This window comes from Oryx dammah, unplaced genomic scaffold, assembly GCF_014754425.2.
Source record: "Oryx dammah isolate SB20612 unplaced genomic scaffold, SCBI_Odam_1.1 HiC_scaffold_11229, whole genome shotgun sequence".
Lineage (NCBI taxonomy): Eukaryota > Metazoa > Chordata > Mammalia > Artiodactyla > Bovidae > Oryx > Oryx dammah.
In genome coordinates, this window is record NW_024080622.1 from 5,989,767 (window position 1) to 6,000,234 (window position 10,468).

Genomic DNA, 10,468 nt, shown 5'->3' on the forward strand with positions numbered 1-10,468 from the left:
TGTCCAGTTCTAACTACTGCTTCCTGACCTGCATACAGATTTCTCAAGAGGCAGGTGATTTCTCAGGTGGTCTGGTATTCCCATCTCTTTCAGAATTTTCCACAGTTTATTGTGATCCACACAGTCAAAGGCTTTGGTATAGTCAATAAAGCAGAAATAGATGTTTTTCTGGAACTCTCTTGCTTTTCCCATGATCCAGGAGATGTTGGCAATTTGATCTCTGGTTTCTCTGCCTTTTCTAAAACCAACTTGAATCAGGAAGTTCATGGTTCATGTACTGCTGAAGGCTGGCTTGGAGAATTTTGAGCATTACTTTACTAGCGTGTGAGATGAGTGCAATTGGGCGGTAGTTTGAGCATTCTTTGGCATTGCCTTTCTTTGGGATTGGAATGAAAACTGACTTTTTCCAGTCCTGTGGCCACTGCTGAGTTTTCCAAATTTGCTGGCATAATGAGTGCAGCACTTTCACAGCATCATCTTTCAGGATTTGAAAAAGCTAAACTGGAATTCCATCACCTCCACTACTTTGTTCGTTGATGCTTTCCAGGGCCCACTTGACTTCACATTCCAGGGTGTCTGGCTATAGAAGAGTGATCACATCATCATGATTATCTGGGTCGTGAAGGTCTTTTTTGTACAGTTCTTCCATGTATTCTTGCCACCTCTTCTTAATATCTTCTGCTTCTGTTAGGTCCAGACCATTTCTGTCCTTTATCGAGCCCATCTTTGCATGAAATGTTCCCTTGGTATCTCTAATTTTCTTGAAGAGATCTCTAGTCTTTCCCATTCTGTTGTTTTCCTCTATTTCTTTGCATTGATCGCTGAAGAAGGCTTTCTTATCTCTTCTTGCTATTCTTTGGAACTCTGCATTCAGATGCTTATATCTTTCCTTTTCTCCTTTGCTTTTCGCCTCTCTTCTTTTCACAGCTATTTGTAAGGCCTCCCCAGACAGCCATTTTGCTTTTTTGTATTTCTTTTCCATGGGGATGGTCTTGATCCCTGTCTCCTGTACAATGTCACGAACCTCATTCCATAGTTCATCAGGCACTCTATCTATCAGATCTAGGCCCTTAAATCTATTTCTCACTTCCACTGTATAATCATAAGGGATTTGATTTAGGTCATACCTGAATGGTCTAGTGGTTTTCCGTACTTTCTTCAATTTAAGTCTGAATTTGGCAACAAAAAGTTCATGATCTGAGCCACAGTCAGCTCCTGGTCTTGTTTTTGTTGACTGTATAGAGCTTCTCCATCTTTGGCTGCAAAGAATATAATCAATCTGATTTTGGTGTGGACCATCTGGTGATGTCGATGTGTAGAGTCTTCTCTTGTGTTGTTGGAAGAGGGTGTTTGCTATGACCAGTGCATTTTCTTGGCAAAACTCTATTAGTCTTTGCCCTGCTTCATTCCGCATTCCAAGGCCAAATTTGCCTGTTACTCCAGCTGTTTCTTGACTTCCTACTTTTGCATTCCAGTCCCCTATAATGAAAAGGACATCTTTTTTGGGTGTTAGTTCTAAAAGGTCTTGTAGGTCTTCATAAAACCGTTCAACTTCAGCTTCTTCAGCGTTACTGGTTGGGGCGTAGACTTGGATAACTGTGATATTGAATGGTTTGCCTTGGAGACGAACAGAGATCATTCTGTCGTTTGTGAGATTGCATCCAAGTACTGCATTTCAGACTCTTTTGTTGACCATGATGGCTACTGCATTTCTTCTGAGGAATTCCTGCCCACAGTAGTAGATATAATGGTCGTCTGAGTTAAATTCACCCATTCCAGTCCATTTTAGTTCGCTGATTCCTAGAATATTGACGTTCACTCTTGCCATCTCTTGTTTGACCACTTCCAATTTGCCTTGATTCATGGACCTGACATTCCAGGTTCCTATGCAATATTGCTCTTTACAGCATCGGATCTTGCTTCTATCACCAGTCACATCCACAACTGGGTATTGTTTTTGCTTTGGCTTCATCCTTTCATTCTTTCTGGAGTTATTTCTCCACTGATCTCCAGTAGCCTAAATAAGTGACCACCTTCACTCCCTTGTGTCAGGACAGAAATTAGACACTAAAGAGACTTGCAAATAGAAGAAGCCAAAATAGAGGGAACTGCTTTTGAAGTGACAGGTACAACAGATTAAAACTGTGTAGTTGGCACCAACTACATTGGAAGGGGCCCATAGGCCTTGAGAAGTATAAGCTGGAACAAGGAACTATCTGAAACTGAACTGACCACACACTGCCTGCAACAGCTCTAGAGAAATTCCTATGTATATTTTTACTATTATCATTTTTTAAAATTTAATTTTCATTTTTATAACCTACTATTACCTTGCAAAAAAAGACCCTATTTTTAAAGGAAACTTCATAAATATTTTTATAATTTTTGCGATTCTGTTTTTTTTTTTTAATATTGTATTTTTGGGAGTCTAACCTCTACTCTAGATTTTTAATCCTTGCTTTTTGGTATTTGTTATAAATTTTGTACCTTTAAGAATCCAATATTCAGTACCCATTTTTACTTAGAAGTGTGATTACTGGCTTGATTGCCCTCTCCCCCTTTTGACTCTCCTTTTTCTCCCCTAGGTCACCTCTCTCTCCTCCCTCCTCCCTCTCTTCTCTACCCAACTCTGTGAATCTCTTTGGGTATTCCAGGCTGTGGAGAGCCTGGGAACTGATTACTGGCTAGATTGGTCTCTCTCCTTTTGATCCCCCCTCTTCTCTTCCTGGTCACCTCTATCTCCCTCCTCCCTCTTCTCTTCTCTATGTAACTCCATGAACCTCTCTGGGTGTTCCAGGCTGTGGACAGCACATAGGGATTTGATTATTGGCTAGATTTCTCTCTCCTCTTTTGATTCCCACTCTTCTCCTCCTGGTCGCCTCTATCTCCCTCCTCCCTCTTCTCTTCTCCATGTAACTCTGTGAACCTCTCTGGGTTCCCTCTCTTTGAGAATCTTTCTTTATTAACCTAAATGTTTTATCATTGGTGCTGTATGGATGGAGAAGTCTTGAGCCTACTGTAAGAATAAGACTGAAAACATGAGGCAGGAGGCTTGAATCAAAAACCTGAGAACACCAGAAAACTCCTGACCCCAGGGAACATTAATCGATAGGAGCTCATCCAAAAGCTTCCATACCTACACTGAAACCAAGCTCCACCCAAGAGCCAACAAGTTCCAGAGCTAGACATACCATGCAAATTCTCCAGCAACGCAGGAACATAGCCCTGAGCTTTAATATACAGGCTTCCCAAAGGCACACCAAACCCATAGACACCTAAAAACTCACTACTGGACACTTCATTGCACTCCAGAGAGAAGAAATTCAGCTCCATCCACCAGAACACTGATGTAAGCTTCCCTAACCAGGAAACCTTGACAAGCCACTCATCCAACCCCACCCACAGGGAGGAACCTCCACAATAAAGAGGAACCACAAACTGCCAGAATATAGAAAGGCCACTCCAAACACAGCAATATAAACAAGATGAAAAGGCAGAGAAATACTTAGCATGTAAAGGAACATGATAAATGACCACCAAACCAAACAAAGGAGGAGGAGATAGGGAGTCTACTTGAAAAATAATTCAGAATAGTGATAGTAAAAATGATCCAAAATCTTGAAAAAAAAAAAAACGGAGTTACAGTGCTTGCTTCGGCAGCACATATACTAAAATTGGAACAATACAGAGAAGATTAGTATGGCCCCTGTGCAAGGATGACACAAAAATCGTGACACATTCCATATTTTTAATAAATGCTGGAGAGGGTGTGGAGAAAAGGGAACCCTCTTAAACTGTTGGTGGGAATGCAAACTAGTACAGCCACTATGGAGAACAGTGTGGCGATTCCTTAAAAAACTGGAAATTGAAATGCCTTATGACCCAGCAATACCACTGCTAGGCATAAACACTGAGGAAACCAGAATTTTGGAGTGCACTGTTTATAATAGCCAGGACATGGAAGCAGCAGTGTTTTTAATAGCCAGGACATGGAAGCAACCTAGATGTCCATCAGCAGACGAATGGATAAGAAAGCTGTGGTACATATACACAATGGAGTATTACTCACCCATTAAAAAGAATATATTTGAATCCGTTCTAATGAGGTGGATGAAACTGGAGCCGATTATACAGAGTGAAGTAAGCCAGAAAGAAAAACACCAATACAGTATACTAACACATATATATGGAATTTAGAAAGATGGTAATGATAACCCTGCATGTGAGACAGCAAAAGAGACACAGATGTATAGAACAGACTTTTGGACTCTGTGGGAGAGGGAGAAGGTTGGATGATTTGGGAGAATGGCATTGAAACATGTATACTATCATGTAAGAAACGAATCACCAGTCTAGGTTCGATACAGGATACAGGATGCTTGGGGCCAGTGCACTGGGATGACCCATAGAGATGATATGGGGAGAGTGGTGGGAGGGGTGTTCAGGATTGGGAACTCATGTACACCCATGGCGGATTCATGTCAATGTATGGCAAAACCAATACAGCATTTTAAAGTAAAATAAATAAATAAAATAAAATAAAAAAAACAGTTACAGATAAATAGCCTGGAGATAAGGATTGAGAAGATGCAAGAAATATTTAATAAGGACCTAGAAGAAATAGAAAGGAGTCAATCAATAATGAATAATGCAATAACTGAAATCAAAAATACTCTGGAGGGAACCAGAATAACTGAGGAAGAAGATAGGATAACTGAGGTGGAAGAGAGAATTGTGGAAATAAATGAAGTAGAGAGGAAAAAATAATTAAAAGAAATCAGGGCAACCTCAGAGACCTCTGGGACAATGTCAAACACCCCAACATTTGAATCACAGGAGTCCCAGAAGAAGAAGACAGAAAGTTATGAGAAAATACTTGAGGAGATAATAGTTGAAAACTTCCCTAAAATGGGGACGGAAATAGTCACCCAAGTCCAAGAAACCCAGAGAGTCCCAAACAGGATAAACCCAAGGTGAAACACCCCAAGACACATATCAATCAAATTAACAAAGATCAAACAGAAATAACAAATATTAAAAACAATAAGGGAAAAACAACAAATAACACACAAGAGGATTCCTATAGGATAACAGCTGATCTTTCAATAGAAACTCTTCAGGCCAGAAGGGAATGGCAGGACATACTTAAAGTGATGAAAGAGAAAAACCTACAACGCAGATTACTGTACCCAGCAAGGATCTCATTCAAATATGAAGGAGAAATCAAAAGCTTTCTAGACAAGCAAAAGCTCAGAGAATTCAGCACCACCAAACCAGCTCTTCAACAAACCCTAAAGGATCTTCTCTAGACAGGAAACACAGAAAAGGTGTATAAACTCGAACCCAGAACAACAAAGTAAATGGCAATAGGATCATACTTATCAATAATTACCTCAAATGTATATGGGTTGAATGCCCCAACCAAAAGACGAAGACTGGCTGAATGGATACAAAAACAAGACCCTTAAGTACAGACTGAAAGTGAAGGGCTGGAAAAAGATATTTCATGCAAATGGAGACCATAAGAAAGCAGGAGTAGCAATACTCATATCAGATAAAATAGACTTTGAAATAAAGGCTGTGAAAAGAGACAAAGAAGGACACTACTAAATGATCAAAGGGTCAATCCAAGAAGATATAACAATTATAAATATATGCATCCAACATCAGAGTACTGTAGTATGTAAGGCAAATGCTAGCAAGTATGAAAGGGGAAATTAACAGTAAAACAATAATAGTGGGAGAATTTAATACCCCACTCATACCTATGGATAGACCAACTAAACAGAAAATTCGTAAGGAAACACAAACTTGAAATGATACAATAGGCCAGTTAGACCTAACTGATATCTATAGGACATTTCACCCCAAAACAATGAATTTCACCTTTTTCTCAAGCACACACAGAACCTTCTCCAGGATAGACCACATCCTGGGCCATAAATCTAGCCTTGGTAAATTCAAAAAAATTGAAATAATTCCAAGCGTCTTTTCTGAATACAATGCAGTAAGATTAGATGTCAACTACAGGAAAAAAAAAAAACTATTAAAACTCTCAACATATGGAGGCTAAACAACACGCTTCTGAATAACCAACAAATCACAGAAGAAATTTTTAAAAAGTCAAAATATGCATAGAAATGAATGAAAATGAAGACACAACAAGCCCAAACCTATAGAACTCAGTAAAAGCAGTGCTAAGGGGAAGGTTCATAGCAGTACAGGCTTACCTCAAGAAACAAGAGAAAAGTCAAATAAACCTAATTCTACACCTAAAGCAACTAGAAAAGGAAGAAATTAAGAATCCTGGGGTTAGTAGAAGGAAACAAATCATAAAAATTAGGGCAGAAATAAATGCAAAAGAAACAAAAGAGACCATAGCAAAAGTAAACAAAACCCAAAGCTGGTTCTTTGGGAAGATAAATAAAACAGACAAACCATTAGCCAGACTCATCAAGAAACAAAGGGAGAAGAATTAAATCAAAAAATTAGAAATGAAAATGGAGAAATCACAACAGACAACACAGGAATACAAAGGATCATAAGAGACTACTATCAGCAACTATATGCCAATAAAATGGACAACTTGGAAGAAATGGACAAATTCTTAGAAAAGTATAACTTTCCAAAACTGAACCAGGAAGAAATAGAAAATCTTAACAGACCCATCACAAGTATGGAAATCGAAACTGTAATCAGAAATCTTCCAGAAAACAAAAGCCCAGGACCAGATGGCTTCACAGCTGAATTCTACCAAAAATTTAGAGAAGATCTAACACCTATCCTACTCAAACTTTTCCAGAAAATTGCAGAAAGTAAACTTCCAAACTCAATCTATGAGGCCACCATCACCCTAATACCAAAACCAGACAAAGATGCCACAAAAAAAGAAAACTACAGGCCAATATCACTGATGAACATAGATGCAAAAATCCTTAACAAAATTTGAGCAAACAGAATCTGACAACATATTAAAAAGATCATACATCATGACCAAGTGGGCTTTATCCCAGGGATGCAAGGATTCTTCAGTGTTCGCAAATCAATGTGATACACCACATTAACAAATTGAAAGATAAAAACCATATGATTATCTCAACAGATGCAGAGAAAGCCTTTGACAAAATTCAACATCCATTTATGATAAAAACCCTCCAGAAAGCAGGAATAGAAGGGACATACCTCAATATAATAAAAGCCATATATGACAAACCCACAACAAACATTATCCTCAATGGTGAAAAATTGAAAGCGTTTCCCCTAAAGTCAGGAACAAGACAAGGATGCCCACTTTCACCATTACTATTTAACATAGTTTTGGAAGTTTTAGCCACAGCAATCAGAGAAGAAAAAGAAATAAAAGGAATCCAGACTGGAAAAGAAGAAGTAAAACTCTCACTGTTTGCAGATGATATGATCCTCTACACAGAAGACCCTAAAGACTCCACCAGAAAATGACTAGACCTAATCAATGAATATGGAAAAGGCCATGGCAACCCACTCCAGTACTCTTGCCTGGACAATCCATGGGTGGAGGAGCCTGGTAGGCTGCAGTCCATGGGGTCATTGAGAGTTGGACATGACTGAGTGACTTCACTTTCACGCATTGGAGAAGGAAATCGTAACCCACTCCAGTGTTCTTGCCTGGAGAATCCCAGGGATGGGGGAGCCTGCTGCCGTCTCTGGGGTCGCACAGAATCGGCCATGACTGAAGCAACCTAGCAGCAGCAGCAGCAGCAATCAATGAATATAATAAAGTTGTAGGATATAAAATTAACACACTGAAACCCCTTGCATTCCTATACACTAACAATGAGAAAACAGAAAGAGAAGTTAAGGAAACAATTCCATTCACCATTGCAACAAAAAGAATAAAATACTTAGGAATAAATCTACCTAGAGGAACAAAAGACCTATATATAAAAAACTGTAAAACATTGATGAAAGAAATGAAAAAGGACACAAACAGATGGAGAAATATACCATGTTCATGGATTGGAAGAATCAATATAATGAAAATGAGTATGCTATCCAAAGCAATCTATAGATCCAATGCAATCCCTATCAAGTTACCAATGAATGATATTTTTCAGAGAACTAGAACAAATAATTTCACAATTTGTATGGAAATACAAAAAACCTCGAATAGCCAAAGCAATCTTGAGAAAGAAAAATGGAACTGGAGGAATCAACCTGCCTGACTTCAGGCTCTACTACAAAGCTACAGTCATTAAGACAGTACGGTACTGGCACAAAGACAGAAATATAGATCAATGGAACAAAATAGAAAGCCCAGAGATAAATCCATGCATCTTTGACAAAGAAGGAAAGAATATACAATGGAGAAAAGACAATCTCTTTAACAAGTGGTGCTGGGAAAACTGGTCCACCACTTGTAAAAGAATGAAACTAGAACACTTTCTAACACCATACACAAAAATAAACTCAAAATGGATTAAAGATCTAGATGTAAGGCCAGAAACTATAAAACTCCTAGAGGAAAACATAGACAAAAGACTCTCTGACATAGATCACAGCAGGATCCTCTATGACCCACCTCCCAGAGTAATGGAAATAAAAGCAAAAGTAAACAAATGGGACCTAATTAAGCTTAAAAGCTTTTTTGCAACAAAGGAAATTATAAGCAAGGTGAAAAGACAGCCTTCAGAATGGGAGAAAATAATAGCAAATGAAGCAACTGACAAAGAATTAATCTCAAAAATATACAAGCAACTCCTGCAGTTCAATTCCAGAAAAATAAACGACCCAATCAAAAAGTGGGCCAAAGAACTAAACAGACATTTCTCCAAAGAAGACATACGGATGGCTAACAAACACATGAAAAGATGCTCAACATCACTCATTATCAGAGAAATTCAAATCAAAACCACAATGAGGTACCATCTCACGATGGTCAGAATGGCTGCTATCAAAAAGTCTACAAACTATAAATGCTGGAAGAAGGTGTGGAGAAAAGGGAACCCTCTTACACTGTTGGTGGGAATGCAAACTAGTATAGCCATTATGGAGAACAGTGTGGTGATTCCTTAAAAAACTGGAAATTGAACTGCCTTATGACCCAGCAATCCCACTGCTAGGCATGCACACTGAGGAAACCAGAATTGAAAGTGTACTCCAATATTCATTGCAGCACTGTTTATAATAGCCAGGACATGGAAGCAACCCAGATGTCCATCAGCAGACGAATGGATAAGAAAGCTGTGGTACATATAAACAATGGAATATTACTCAGCCATTAAAAAGAATGCATTTGAATCAGTTTTAATGAGGTGGATGAAACTGGAGCCTATTATACAGAGTGAAGTAAGTCAGAAAGAAAAACACCAATACAGTATATTAATGCATATATATGGAATTTAGAAAGATGGTAATGATAACCCTGTATGCGAGACAGCAAAAGAGACACAGATGTAAAGAACAGCCTTTTGGACTCTGTGGGAGAATGCAAGGGTGGGATGATTTTAGAGAATAGCATTGAAAATGTATATTATCATATGTGAAACAGATCGCCAGTCCAGGTTCAATGCATGAGACAGGGTACTCAGGGCTGGTGCACTGGGATGACCCTGAGGGATGGGATGGGGAGGGAGGTGGGAGGGGGGTTCAGGATGGGGAACACATATACACCCATGGCTGATTCATGTCAATGTATGGCAAAGACCACTACAATATTATAAAGTAATTTAAAAATTTTTTTAAAAAAAGACTATTGCTAGGGGAGAGAGACAAGAACCAAATGTAAATTCAATTTTCCTGAAACAAAAAGGGCAGGAGGTTTTTTAAGGGTTTGCCAGAGAGGGAGCTCATTGGCCTGTCTGTGTTTGCTAATTGGCTTTACCCAAAGAAACAAGCCTTCTCCTATCGAAAGTCAGAAAGTAGTTTTACAATTTGGAGTAAGGTGCTCAGTGCAGTCAAGCACTTACCTCTGCACAGTAACCGGGAGAGAGAGACCCAACTTCTTTGAGGATGACACTTCAAAGGGATAGCAGCCAGGTCCTTGAGTAAGACAGTCTGGATTGTAAGACTGGAGAGAGCCTTTAAAAAAATGATGTCTACATATCTCAACAGGACAGAGAGAGTTAAGATTTCTAAGGAAAATGCTTCAAGAAAAGGGAGGTCAGAGCCTAGGGTCAAGAAGCTGGTCTAAAGTTTAGTTAATTTTTTTTTAACTGATCTGATTTAAAAATAAAAATTTAGTACTGCTTCTCTTGTTTTTTCTTTTTTTTAAGACTCACAAATATCAGTAAAATGCAAAACTTGGAAGCCATGTATGCAGAGAGAGATAGGGAAGCAGAGAAGGGCACTGAGCATTAATAGAGGAGGAAGCGTGACATCACTCATTAATGAGGGGGGCCAGGAGGAAATCTTCAGTAGAAAGGGGTCCCACTTTCAAGTGTGGGACCAGAAGCATGTCAGGAGCTGGGCAGGGGCAGAACAGGACAGGTCT

General features: G+C 39.0%; 1 non-coding gene across 1 annotated transcript; it reads left to right on the forward strand.

The window, feature by feature from the left end:
* Positions 1–3,644: 3,644 nt before the first annotated feature.
* LOC120861212 lies at positions 3,645–3,750 on the forward strand. Its single transcript, XR_005720511.1, has one exon. It is a non-coding gene; the product is annotated as a U6 spliceosomal RNA (small nuclear RNA).
* The last annotated feature ends 6,718 nt before the right edge of the window (positions 3,751–10,468 follow it).